Source organism: Thunnus albacares, chromosome 24, assembly GCF_914725855.1.
Source record: "Thunnus albacares chromosome 24, fThuAlb1.1, whole genome shotgun sequence".
Lineage (NCBI taxonomy): Eukaryota > Metazoa > Chordata > Actinopteri > Scombriformes > Scombridae > Thunnus > Thunnus albacares.
The window spans coordinates 2,460,855-2,470,689 of NC_058129.1; the positions used below are offsets into that span (position 1 = coordinate 2,460,855).

General features: G+C 61.3%; 29 non-coding genes across 29 annotated transcripts; all 29 read left to right on the top strand.

Annotated features, from left to right (window-relative positions):
• The first annotated feature begins 7 nt into the window (after nt 1-7).
• LOC122978210 lies at nt 8-126 on the top strand. Its single transcript, XR_006402380.1, has one exon. It is a non-coding gene; the product is annotated as a 5S ribosomal RNA (ribosomal RNA).
• Nucleotides 127-350: 224 nt separating this feature from the next.
• Nucleotides 351-469, top strand: LOC122978211. The gene has a single exon (XR_006402381.1). It is a non-coding gene; the product is annotated as a 5S ribosomal RNA (ribosomal RNA).
• Nucleotides 470-693: 224 nt separating this feature from the next.
• LOC122978212 lies at nt 694-812 on the top strand. Its single transcript, XR_006402382.1, has one exon. It is a non-coding gene; the product is annotated as a 5S ribosomal RNA (ribosomal RNA).
• Nucleotides 813-1,024: 212 nt separating this feature from the next.
• On the top strand, nt 1,025-1,143 carry LOC122978213. The gene has a single exon (XR_006402383.1). It is a non-coding gene; the product is annotated as a 5S ribosomal RNA (ribosomal RNA).
• A 224-nt stretch (nt 1,144-1,367) lies between these two features.
• LOC122978214 lies at nt 1,368-1,486 on the top strand. Its single transcript, XR_006402384.1, has one exon. It is a non-coding gene; the product is annotated as a 5S ribosomal RNA (ribosomal RNA).
• A 224-nt stretch (nt 1,487-1,710) lies between these two features.
• Nucleotides 1,711-1,829, top strand: LOC122978077. The gene has a single exon (XR_006402286.1). It is a non-coding gene; the product is annotated as a 5S ribosomal RNA (ribosomal RNA).
• A 224-nt stretch (nt 1,830-2,053) lies between these two features.
• LOC122977894 lies at nt 2,054-2,172 on the top strand. Its single transcript, XR_006402108.1, has one exon. It is a non-coding gene; the product is annotated as a 5S ribosomal RNA (ribosomal RNA).
• A 224-nt stretch (nt 2,173-2,396) lies between these two features.
• Nucleotides 2,397-2,515, top strand: LOC122978215. The gene has a single exon (XR_006402385.1). It is a non-coding gene; the product is annotated as a 5S ribosomal RNA (ribosomal RNA).
• Nucleotides 2,516-2,739: 224 nt separating this feature from the next.
• LOC122978216 lies at nt 2,740-2,858 on the top strand. Its single transcript, XR_006402386.1, has one exon. It is a non-coding gene; the product is annotated as a 5S ribosomal RNA (ribosomal RNA).
• Nucleotides 2,859-3,070: 212 nt separating this feature from the next.
• LOC122978217 lies at nt 3,071-3,189 on the top strand. Its single transcript, XR_006402387.1, has one exon. It is a non-coding gene; the product is annotated as a 5S ribosomal RNA (ribosomal RNA).
• Nucleotides 3,190-3,413: 224 nt separating this feature from the next.
• LOC122978218 lies at nt 3,414-3,532 on the top strand. The gene has a single exon (XR_006402388.1). It is a non-coding gene; the product is annotated as a 5S ribosomal RNA (ribosomal RNA).
• Nucleotides 3,533-3,756: 224 nt separating this feature from the next.
• LOC122978220 lies at nt 3,757-3,875 on the top strand. Its single transcript, XR_006402390.1, has one exon. It is a non-coding gene; the product is annotated as a 5S ribosomal RNA (ribosomal RNA).
• A 212-nt stretch (nt 3,876-4,087) lies between these two features.
• On the top strand, nt 4,088-4,206 carry LOC122978221. Its single transcript, XR_006402391.1, has one exon. It is a non-coding gene; the product is annotated as a 5S ribosomal RNA (ribosomal RNA).
• Nucleotides 4,207-4,430: 224 nt separating this feature from the next.
• LOC122978222 lies at nt 4,431-4,549 on the top strand. The gene has a single exon (XR_006402392.1). It is a non-coding gene; the product is annotated as a 5S ribosomal RNA (ribosomal RNA).
• Nucleotides 4,550-4,773: 224 nt separating this feature from the next.
• LOC122978224 lies at nt 4,774-4,892 on the top strand. The gene has a single exon (XR_006402393.1). It is a non-coding gene; the product is annotated as a 5S ribosomal RNA (ribosomal RNA).
• Nucleotides 4,893-5,116: 224 nt separating this feature from the next.
• LOC122978141 lies at nt 5,117-5,234 on the top strand. The gene has a single exon (XR_006402346.1). It is a non-coding gene; the product is annotated as a 5S ribosomal RNA (ribosomal RNA).
• A 224-nt stretch (nt 5,235-5,458) lies between these two features.
• On the top strand, nt 5,459-5,577 carry LOC122978225. The gene has a single exon (XR_006402394.1). It is a non-coding gene; the product is annotated as a 5S ribosomal RNA (ribosomal RNA).
• Nucleotides 5,578-5,801: 224 nt separating this feature from the next.
• On the top strand, nt 5,802-5,920 carry LOC122978226. The gene has a single exon (XR_006402395.1). It is a non-coding gene; the product is annotated as a 5S ribosomal RNA (ribosomal RNA).
• Nucleotides 5,921-6,144: 224 nt separating this feature from the next.
• Nucleotides 6,145-6,263, top strand: LOC122978227. Its single transcript, XR_006402396.1, has one exon. It is a non-coding gene; the product is annotated as a 5S ribosomal RNA (ribosomal RNA).
• Nucleotides 6,264-6,487: 224 nt separating this feature from the next.
• On the top strand, nt 6,488-6,606 carry LOC122978228. Its single transcript, XR_006402397.1, has one exon. It is a non-coding gene; the product is annotated as a 5S ribosomal RNA (ribosomal RNA).
• A 224-nt stretch (nt 6,607-6,830) lies between these two features.
• Nucleotides 6,831-6,949, top strand: LOC122978229. Its single transcript, XR_006402398.1, has one exon. It is a non-coding gene; the product is annotated as a 5S ribosomal RNA (ribosomal RNA).
• A 224-nt stretch (nt 6,950-7,173) lies between these two features.
• On the top strand, nt 7,174-7,292 carry LOC122978230. Its single transcript, XR_006402399.1, has one exon. It is a non-coding gene; the product is annotated as a 5S ribosomal RNA (ribosomal RNA).
• A 224-nt stretch (nt 7,293-7,516) lies between these two features.
• LOC122978037 lies at nt 7,517-7,635 on the top strand. The gene has a single exon (XR_006402247.1). It is a non-coding gene; the product is annotated as a 5S ribosomal RNA (ribosomal RNA).
• Nucleotides 7,636-7,859: 224 nt separating this feature from the next.
• LOC122978056 lies at nt 7,860-7,978 on the top strand. The gene has a single exon (XR_006402266.1). It is a non-coding gene; the product is annotated as a 5S ribosomal RNA (ribosomal RNA).
• Nucleotides 7,979-8,202: 224 nt separating this feature from the next.
• Nucleotides 8,203-8,321, top strand: LOC122978232. The gene has a single exon (XR_006402401.1). It is a non-coding gene; the product is annotated as a 5S ribosomal RNA (ribosomal RNA).
• Nucleotides 8,322-8,545: 224 nt separating this feature from the next.
• LOC122978233 lies at nt 8,546-8,664 on the top strand. The gene has a single exon (XR_006402402.1). It is a non-coding gene; the product is annotated as a 5S ribosomal RNA (ribosomal RNA).
• Nucleotides 8,665-8,888: 224 nt separating this feature from the next.
• On the top strand, nt 8,889-9,007 carry LOC122978234. The gene has a single exon (XR_006402403.1). It is a non-coding gene; the product is annotated as a 5S ribosomal RNA (ribosomal RNA).
• Nucleotides 9,008-9,231: 224 nt separating this feature from the next.
• LOC122978235 lies at nt 9,232-9,350 on the top strand. The gene has a single exon (XR_006402404.1). It is a non-coding gene; the product is annotated as a 5S ribosomal RNA (ribosomal RNA).
• Nucleotides 9,351-9,574: 224 nt separating this feature from the next.
• LOC122978236 lies at nt 9,575-9,693 on the top strand. Its single transcript, XR_006402405.1, has one exon. It is a non-coding gene; the product is annotated as a 5S ribosomal RNA (ribosomal RNA).
• Nucleotides 9,694-9,835: the final 142 nt, after the last annotated feature.

Here is a 9,835-nt window from a genome sequence, read left to right on the forward strand (position 1 = left end):
TTGGACAGCTTACGGCCATACCACCCTGAACACGCCCGATCTCGTCTGATCTCGGAAGCCAAGCAGGGTCGGGCCTGGTTAGTACTTGGACGGGAGACCGCCTGGGAATACCAGGTGCTGTAAGCTTTTTCACTTTTCTCCACAAGCGCCCGTCCGCCGCGCTTAATGTAGGGATCCTCTCTCTTGTTTTCCTCCGTGTCTGTGCAGAACTGTGCGCGGGAGTCCCGCTCTCTGGTGTTTCTCCGAGGGAGGAACGGATGGGAACGCTCCCGGCGCAGCTGCCGCCTGGGCCTTGGAGGCGCGTCTGACGAGCGCCACCCCTAAGAGGCCCATGCGTGGTACCTTGGACAGCTTACGGCCATACCACCCTGAACACGCCCGATCTCGTCTGATCTCGGAAGCCAAGCAGGGTCGGGCCTGGTTAGTACTTGGACGGGAGACCGCCTGGGAATACCAGGTGCTGTAAGCTTTTTCACTTTTCTCCACAAGCGCCCGTCCGCCGCGCTTAACGTAGGGATCCTCTCTCTTGTTTTCCTCCGTGTCTGTGCAGAACTGTGCGCGGGAGTCCCGCTCTCTGGTGTTTCTCCGAGGGAGGAACGGATGGGAACGCTCCCGGCGCAGCTGCCGCCTGGGCCTTGGAGGCGCGTCTGACGAGCGCCACCCCTAAGAGGCCCATGCGTGGTACCTTGGACAGCTTACGGCCATACCACCCTGAACACGCCCGATCTCGTCTGATCTCGGAAGCCAAGCAGGGTCGGGCCTGGTTAGTACTTGGACGGGAGACCGCCTGGGAATACCAGGTGCTGTAAGCTTTTTCACTTTTCTCCACAAGCGCCCGTCCGCCGCGCTTAACGTAGGGATCCTCTCTCTTGTTTTCCTCCGTGTCTGTGCAGAACTGTGCGCGGGAGTCCCGCTCTCTGGTGTTTCTCCGAGGGAGGAACGGATGGGAACGCTGCCGCCTGGGCCTTGGAGGCGCGTCTGACGAGCGCCACCCCTAAGAGGCCCATGCGTGGTACCTTGGACAGCTTACGGCCATACCACCCTGAACACGCCCGATCTCGTCTGATCTCGGAAGCCAAGCAGGGTCGGGCCTGGTTAGTACTTGGACGGGAGACCGCCTGGGAATACCAGGTGCTGTAAGCTTTTTCACTTTTCTCCACAAGCGCCCGTCCGCCGCGCTTAACGTAGGGATCCTCTCTCTTGTTTTCCTCCGTGTCTGTGCAGAACTGTGCGCGGGAGTCCCGCTCTCTGGTGTTTCTCCGAGGGAGGAACGGATGGGAACGCTCCCGGCGCAGCTGCCGCCTGGGCCTTGGAGGCGCGTCTGACGAGCGCCACCCCTAAGAGGCCCATGCGTGGTACCTTGGACAGCTTACGGCCATACCACCCTGAACACGCCCGATCTCGTCTGATCTCGGAAGCCAAGCAGGGTCGGGCCTGGTTAGTACTTGGACGGGAGACCGCCTGGGAATACCAGGTGCTGTAAGCTTTTTCACTTTTCTCCACAAGCGCCCGTCCGCAGCGCTCAACGTAGGGATCCTCTCTCTTGTTTTCCTCCGTGTCTGTGCAGAACTGTGCGCGGGAGTCCCGCTCTCTGGTGTTTCTCCGAGGGAGGAACGGATGGGAACGCTCCCGGCGCAGCTGCCGCCTGGGCCTTGGAGGCGCGTCTGACGAGCGCCACCCCTAAGAGGCCCATGCGTGGTACCTTGGACAGCTTACGGCCATACCACCCTGAACACGCCCGATCTCGTCTGATCTCGGAAGCCAAGCAGGGTCGGGCCTGGTTAGTACTTGGACGGGAGACCGCCTGGGACTACCAGGTGCTGTAAGCTTTTTCACTTTTCTCCACAAGCGCCCGTCTGCCGCGCTTAACGTAGGGATCCTCTCTCTTGTTTTCCTCCGTGTCTGTGCAGAACTGTGCGCGGGAGTCCCGCTCTCTGGTGTTTCTCCCAGGGAGGAACGGATGGGAACGCTCCCGGCGCAGCTGCCGCCTGGGCCTTGGAGGCGCGTCTGACGAGCGCCACCCCTAAGAGGCCCATGCGTGGTACCTTGGACAGCTTACGGCCATACCACCCTGAACACGCCCGATCTCGTCTGATCTCGGAAGCCAAGCAGGGTCGGGCCTGGTCAGTACTTGGACGGGAGACCGCCTGAGAATACCAGGTGCTGTAAGCTTTTTCACTTTTCTCCACAAGCGCCCGTCCGCCGCGCTTAACGTAGGGATCCTCTCTCTTGTTTTCCTCCGTGTCTGTGCAGAACTGTGCGCGGGAGTCCCGCTCTCTGGTGTTTCTCCCAGGGAGGAACGGATGGGAACGCTCCCGGCGCAGCTGCCGCCTGGGCCTTGGAGGCGCGTCTGACGAGCGCCACCCCTAAGAGGCCCATGCGTGGTACCTTGGACAGCTTACGGCCATACCACCCTGAACACGCCCGATCTCGTCTGATCTCGGAAGCCAAGCAGGGTCGGGCCTGGTTAGTACTTGGACGGGAGACCGCCTGGGAATACCAGGTGCTGTAAGCTTTTTCACTTTTCTCCACAAGCGCCCGTCCGCCGCGCTTAACGTAGGGATCCTCTCTCTTGTTTTCCTCCGTGTCTGTGCAGAACTGTGCGCGGGAGTCCCGCTCTCTGGTGTTTCTCCGAGGGAGGAACGGATGGGAACGCTCCCGGCGCAGCTGCCGCCTGGGCCTTGGAGGCGCGTCTGACGAGCGCCACCCCTAAGAGGCCCATGCGTGGTACCTTGGACAGCTTACGGCCATACCACCCTGAACACGCCCGATCTCGTCTGATCTCGGAAGCCAAGCAGGGTCGGGCCTGGTTAGTACTTGGACGGGAGACCGCCTGGGAATACCAGGTGCTGTAAGCTTTTTCACTTTTCTCCACAAGCGCCCGTCCGCCGCGCTTAACGTAGGGATCCTCTCTCTTGTTTTCCTCCGTGTCTGTGCAGAACTGTGCGCGGGAGTCCCGCTCTCTGGTGTTTCTCCGAGGGAGGAACGGATGGGAACGCTGCCGCCTGGGCCTTGGAGGCGCGTCTGACGAGCGCCACCCCTAAGAGGCCCATGCGTGGTACCTTGGACAGCTTACGGCCATACCACCCTGAACACGCCCGATCTCGTCTGATCTCGGAAGCCAAGCAGGGTCGGGCCTGGTTAGTACTTGGACGGGAGACCGCCTGGGAATACCAGGTGCTGTAAGCTTTTTCACTTTTCTCCACAAGCGCCCGTCCGCCGCGCTTAACGTAGGGATCCTCTCTCTTGTTTTCCTCCGTGTCTGTGCAGAACTGTGCGCGGGAGTCCCGCTCTCTGGTGTTTCTCCGAGGGAGGAACGGATGGGAACGCTCCCGGCGCAGCTGCCGCCTGGGCCTTGGAGGCGCGTCTGACGAGCGCCACCCCTAAGAGGCCCATGCGTGGTACCTTGGACAGCTTACGGCCATACCACCCTGAACACGCCCGATCTCGTCTGATCTCGGAAGCCAAGCAGGGTCGGGCCTGGTTAGTACTTGGACGGGAGACCGCCTGGGAATACCAGGTGCTGTAAGCTTTTTCACTTTTCTCCACAAGCGCCCGTCCGCCGCGCTTAACGTAGGGATCCTCTCTCTTGTTTTCCTCCGTGTCTGTGCAGAACTGTGCGCGGGAGTCCCGCTCTCTGGTGTTTCTCCGAGGGAGGAACGGATGGGAACGCTCCCGGCGCAGCTGCCGCCTGGGCCTTGGAGGCGCGTCTGACGAGCGCCACCCCTAAGAGGCCCATGCGTGGTACCTTGGACAGCTTACGGCCATACCACCCTGAACACGCCCGATCTCGTCTGATCTCGGAAGCCAAGCAGGGTCGGGCCTGGTTAGTACTTGGACGGGAGACCGCCTGGGAATACCAGGTGCTGTAAGCTTTTTCACTTTTCTCCACAAGCGCCCGTCCGCCGCGCTTAACGTAGGGATCCTCTCTCTTGTTTTCCTCCGTGTCTGTGCAGAACTGTGCGCGGGAGTCCCGCTCTCTGGTGTTTCTCCCAGGGAGGAACGGATGGGAACGCTGCCGCCTGGGCCTTGGAGGCGCGTCTGACGAGCGCCACCCCTAAGAGGCCCATGCGTGGTACCTTGGACAGCTTACGGCCATACCACCCTGAACACGCCCGATCTCGTCTGATCTCGGAAGCCAAGCAGGGTCGGGCCTGGTTAGTACTTGGACGGGAGACCGCCTGGGAATACCAGGTGCTGTAAGCTTTTTCACTTTTCTCCACAAGCGCCCGTCCGCCGCGCTTAACGTAGGGATCCTCTCTCTTGTTTTCCTCCGTGTCTGTGCAGAACTGTGCGCGGGAGTCCCGCTCTCTGGTGTTTCTCCGAGGGAGGAACGGATGGGAACGCTCCCGGCGCAGCTGCCGCCTGGGCCTTGGAGGCGCGTCTGACGAGCGCCACCCCTAAGAGGCCCATGCGTGGTACCTTGGACAGCTTACGGCCATACCACCCTGAACACGCCCGATCTCGTCTGATCTCGGAAGCCAAGCAGGGTCGGGCCTGGTTAGTACTTGGACGGGAGACCGCCTGGGAATACCAGGTGCTGTAAGCTTTTTCACTTTTCTCCACAAGCGCCCGTCAGCAGCGCTCAACGTAGGGATCCTCTCTCTTGTTTTCCTCCGTGTCTGTGCAGAACTGTGCGCGGGAGTCCCGCTCTCTGGTGTTTCTCCGAGGGAGGAACGGATGGGAACGCTCCCGGCGCAGCTGCCGCCTGGGCCTTGGAGGCGCGTCTGACGAGCGCCACCCCTAAGAGGCCCATGCGTGGTACCTTGGACAGCTTACGGCCATACCACCCTGAACACGCCCGATCTCGTCTGATCTCGGAAGCCAAGCAGGGTCGGGCCTGGTTAGTACTTGGACGGGAGACCGCCTGGGAATACCAGGTGCTGTAAGCTTTTTCACTTTTCTCCACAAGCGCCCGTCTGCCGCGCTTAACGTAGGGATCCTCTCTCTTGTTTTCCTCCGTGTCTGTGCAGAACTGTGCGCGGGAGTCCCGCTCTCTGGTGTTTCTCCGAGGGAGGAACGGATGGGAACGCTCCCGGCGCAGCTGCCGCCTGGGCCTTGGAGGCGCGTCTGACGAGCGCCACCCCTAAGAGGCCCATGCGTGGTACCTTGGACAGCTTACGGCCATACCACCCTGAACACGCCCGATCTCGTCTGATCTCGGAGCCAAGCAGGGTCGGGCCTGGTCAGTACTTGGACGGGAGACCGCCTGAGAATACCAGGTGCTGTAAGCTTTTTCACTTTTCTCCACAAGCGCCCGTCCGCCGCGCTTAACGTAGGGATCCTCTCTCTTGTTTTCCTCCGTGTCTGTGCAGAACTGTGCGCGGGAGTCCCGCTCTCTGGTGTTTCTCCCAGGGAGGAACGGATGGGAACGCTCCCGGCGCAGCTGCCGCCTGGGCCTTGGAGGCGCGTCTGACGAGCGCCACCCCTAAGAGGCCCATGCGTGGTACTTTGGACAGCTTACGGCCATACCACCCTGAACACGCCCGATCTCGTCTGATCTCGGAAGCCAAGCAGGGTCGGGCCTGGTTAGTACTTGGACGGGAGACCGCCTGGGAATACCAGGTGCTGTAAGCTTTTTCACTTTTCTCCACAAGCGCCCGTCCGCCGCGCTTAACGTAGGGATCCTCTCTCTTGTTTTCCTCCGTGTCTGTGCAGAACTGTGCGCGGGAGTCCCGCTCTCTGGTGTTTCTCCGAGGGAGGAACGGATGGGAACGCTCCCGGCGCAGCTGCCGCCTGGGCCTTGGAGGCGCGTCTGACGAGCGCCACCCCTAAGAGGCCCATGCGTGGTACCTTGGACAGCTTACGGCCATACCACCCTGAACACGCCCGATCTCGTCTGATCTCGGAAGCCAAGCAGGGTCGGGCCTGGTTAGTACTTGGACGGGAGACCGCCTGGGAATACCAGGTGCTGTAAGCTTTTTCACTTTTCTCCACAAGCGCCCGTCCGCCGCGCTTAACGTAGGGATCCTCTCTCTTGTTTTCCTCCGTGTCTGTGCAGAACTGTGCGCGGGAGTCCCGCTCTCTGGTGTTTCTCCGAGGGAGGAACGGATGGGAACGCTCCCGGCGCAGCTGCCGCCTGGGCCTTGGAGGCGCGTCTGACGAGCGCCACCCCTAAGAGGCCCATGCGTGGTACCTTGGACAGCTTACGGCCATACCACCCTGAACACGCCCGATCTCGTCTGATCTCGGAAGCCAAGCAGGGTCGGGCCTGGTTAGTACTTGGACGGGAGACCGCCTGGGAATACCAGGTGCTGTAAGCTTTTTCACTTTTCTCCACAAGCGCCCGTCCGCCGCGCTTAACGTAGGGATCCTCTCTCTTGTTTTCCTCCGTGTCTGTGCAGAACTGTGCGCGGGAGTCCCGCTCTCTGGTGTTTCTCCGAGGGAGGAACGGATGGTAACGCTCCCGGCGCAGCTGCCGCCTGGGCCTTGGAGGCGCGTCTGACGAGCGCCACCCCTAAGAGGCCCATGCGTGGTACCTTGGACAGCTTACGGCCATACCACCCTGAACACGCCCGATCTCGTCTGATCTCGGAAGCCAAGCAGGGTCGGGCCTGGTTAGTACTTGGACGGGAGACCGCCTGGGAATACCAGGTGCTGTAAGCTTTTTCACTTTTCTCCACAAGCGCCCGTCCGCCGCGCTTAACGTAGGGATCCTCTCTCTTGTTTTCCTCCGTGTCTGTGCAGAACTGTGCGCGGGAGTCCCGCTCCCTGGTGTTTCTCCGAGGGAGGAACGGATGGGAACGCTCCCGGCGCAGCTGCCGCCTGGGCCTTGGAGGCGCGTCTGACGAGCGCCACCCCTAAGAGGCCCATGCGTGGTACCTTGGACAGCTTACGGCCATACCACCCTGAACACGCCCGATCTCGTCTGATCTCGGAAGCCAAGCAGGGTCGGGCCTGGTTAGTACTTGGACGGGAGACCGCCTGGGAATACCAGGTGCTGTAAGCTTTTTCACTTTTCTCCACAAGCGCCCGTCCGCAGCGCTCAACGTAGGGATCCTCTCTCTTGTTTTCCTCCGTGTCTGTGCAGAACTGTGCGCGGGAGTCCCGCTCTCTGGTGTTTCTCCGAGGGAGGAACGGATGGGAACGCTCCCGGCGCAGCTGCCGCCTGGGCCTTGGAGGCGCGTCTGACGAGCGCCACCCCTAAGAGGCCCATGCGTGGTACCTTGGACAGCTTACGGCCATACCACCCTGAACACGCCCGATCTCGTCTGATCTCGGAAGCCAAGCAGGGTCGGGCCTGGTTAGTACTTGGACGGGAGACCGCCTGGGAATACCAGGTGCTGTAAGCTTTTTCACTTTTCTCCACAAGCGCCCGTCCGCCGCGCTTAACGTAGGGATCCTCTCTCTTGTTTTCCTCCGTGTCTGTGCAGAACTGTGCGCGGGAGTCCCGCTCTCTGGTGTTTCTCCCAGGGAGGAACGGATGGGAACGCTCCCGGCGCAGCTGCCGCCTGGGCCTTGGAGGCGCGTCTGACGAGCGCCACCCCTAAGAGGCCCATGCGTGGTACCTTGGACAGCTTACGGCCATACCACCCTGAACACGCCCGATCTCGTCTGATCTCGGAAGCCAAGCAGGGTCGGGCCTGGTCAGTACTTGGACGGGAAACCGCCTGAGAATACCAGGTGCTGTAAGCTTTTTCACTTTTCTCCACAAGCGCCCGTCCGCCGCGCTTAACGTAGGGATCCTCTCTCTTGTTTTCCTCCGTGTCTGTGCAGAACTGTGCGCGGGAGTCCCGCTCTCTGGTGTTTCTCCCAGGGAGGAACGGATGGGAACGCTCCCGGCGCAGCTGCCGCCTGGGCCTTGGAGGCGCGTCTGACGAGCGCCACCCCTAAGAGGCCCATGCGTGGTACTTTGGACAGCTTACGGCCATACCACCCTGAACACGCCCGATCTCGTCTGATCTCGGAAGCCAAGCAGGGTCGGGCATGGTTAGTACTTGGACGGGAGACCGCCTGGGAATACCAGGTGCTGTAAGCTTTTTCACTTTTCTCCACAAGCGCCCGTCCGCCGCGCTTAACGTAGGGATCCTCTCTCTTGTTTTCCTCCGTGTCTGTGCAGAACTGTGCGCGGGAGTCCCGCTCTCTGGTGTTTCTCCGAGGGAGGAACGGATGGGAACGCTCCCGGCGCAGCTGCCGCCTGGGCCTTGGAGGCGCGTCTGACGAGCGCCACCCCTAAGAGGCCCATGCGTGGTACCTTGGACAGCTTACGGCCATACCACCCTGAACACGCCCGATCTCGTCTGATCTCGGAAGCCAAGCAGGGTCGGGCCTGGTTAGTACTTGGACGGGAGACCGCCTGGGAATACCAGGTGCTGTAAGCTTTTTCACTTTTCTCCACAAGCGCCCGTCCGCCGCGCTTAACGTAGGGATCCTCTCTCTTGTTTTCCTCCGTGTCTGTGCAGAACTGTGCGCGGGAGTCCCGCTCTCTGGTGTTTCTCCGAGGGAGGAACGGATGGGAACGCTCCCGGCGCAGCTGCCGCCTGGGCCTTGGAGGCGCGTCTGACGAGCGCCACCCCTAAGAGGCCCATGCGTGGTACCTTGGACAGCTTACGGCCATACCACCCTGAACACGCCCGATCTCGTCTGATCTCGGAAGCCAAGCAGGGTCGGGCCTGGTTAGTACTTGGACGGGAGACCGCCTGGGAATACCAGGTGCTGTAAGCTTTTTCACTTTTCTCCACAAGCGCCCGTCCGCCGCGCTTAACGTAGGGATCCTCTCTCTTGTTTTCCTCCGTGTCTGTGCAGAACTGTGTGCGGGAGTCCCGCTCCCTGGTGTTTCTCCGAGGGAGGAACGGATGGGAACGCTCCCGGCGCAGCTGCCGCCTGGGCCTTGGAGGCGCGTCTGACGAGCGCCACCCCTAAGAGGCCCATGCGTGGTACCTTGGACAGCTTACGGCCATACCACCCTGAACACGCCCGATCTCGTCTGATCTCGGAAGCCAAGCAGGGTCGGGCCTGGTTAGTACTTGGACGGGAGACCGCCTGGGAATACCAGGTGCTGTAAGCTTTTTCACTTTTCTCCACAAGCGCCCGTCCGCCGCGCTTAACGTAGGGATCCTCTCTCTTGTTTTCCTCCGTGTCTGTGCAGAACTGTGCGCGGGAGTCCCGCTCTCTGGTGTTTCTCCCAGGGAGGAACGGATGGGAACGCTCCCGGCGCAGCTGCCGCCTGGGCCTTGGAGGCGCGTCTGACGAGCGCCACCCCTAAGAGGCCCATGCGTGGTACCTTGGACAGCTTACGGCCATACCACCCTGAACACGCCCGATCTCGTCTGATCTCGGAAGCCAAGCAGGGTCGGGCCTGGTTAGTACTTGGACGGGAGACCGCCTGGGAATACCAGGTGCTGTAAGCTTTTTCACTTTTCTCCACAAGCGCCCGTCCGCCGCGCTTAACGTAGGAATCCTCTCTCTTGTTTTCCTCCGTGTCTGTGCAGAACTGTGCGCGGGAGTCCCGCTCTCTGGTGTTTCTCCGAGGGAGGAACGGATGGGAACGCTCCCGGCGCAGCTGCCGCCTGGGCCTTGGAGGCGCGTCTGACGAGCGCCACCCCTAAGAGGCCCATGCGTGGTACCTTGGACAGCTTACGGCCATACCACCCTGAACACGCCCGATCTCGTCTGATCTCGGAAGCCAAGCAGGGTCGGGCCTGGTTAGTACTTGGACGGGAGACCGCCTGGGAATACCAGGTGCTGTAAGCTTTTTCACTTTTCTCCACAAGCGCCCGTCCGCCGCGCTTAACGTAGGGATCCTCTCTCTTGTTTTCCTCCGTGTCTGTGCAGAACTGTGCGCGGGAGTCCCGCTCTCTGGTGTTTCTCCCAGGGAGGAACGGATGGGAACGCT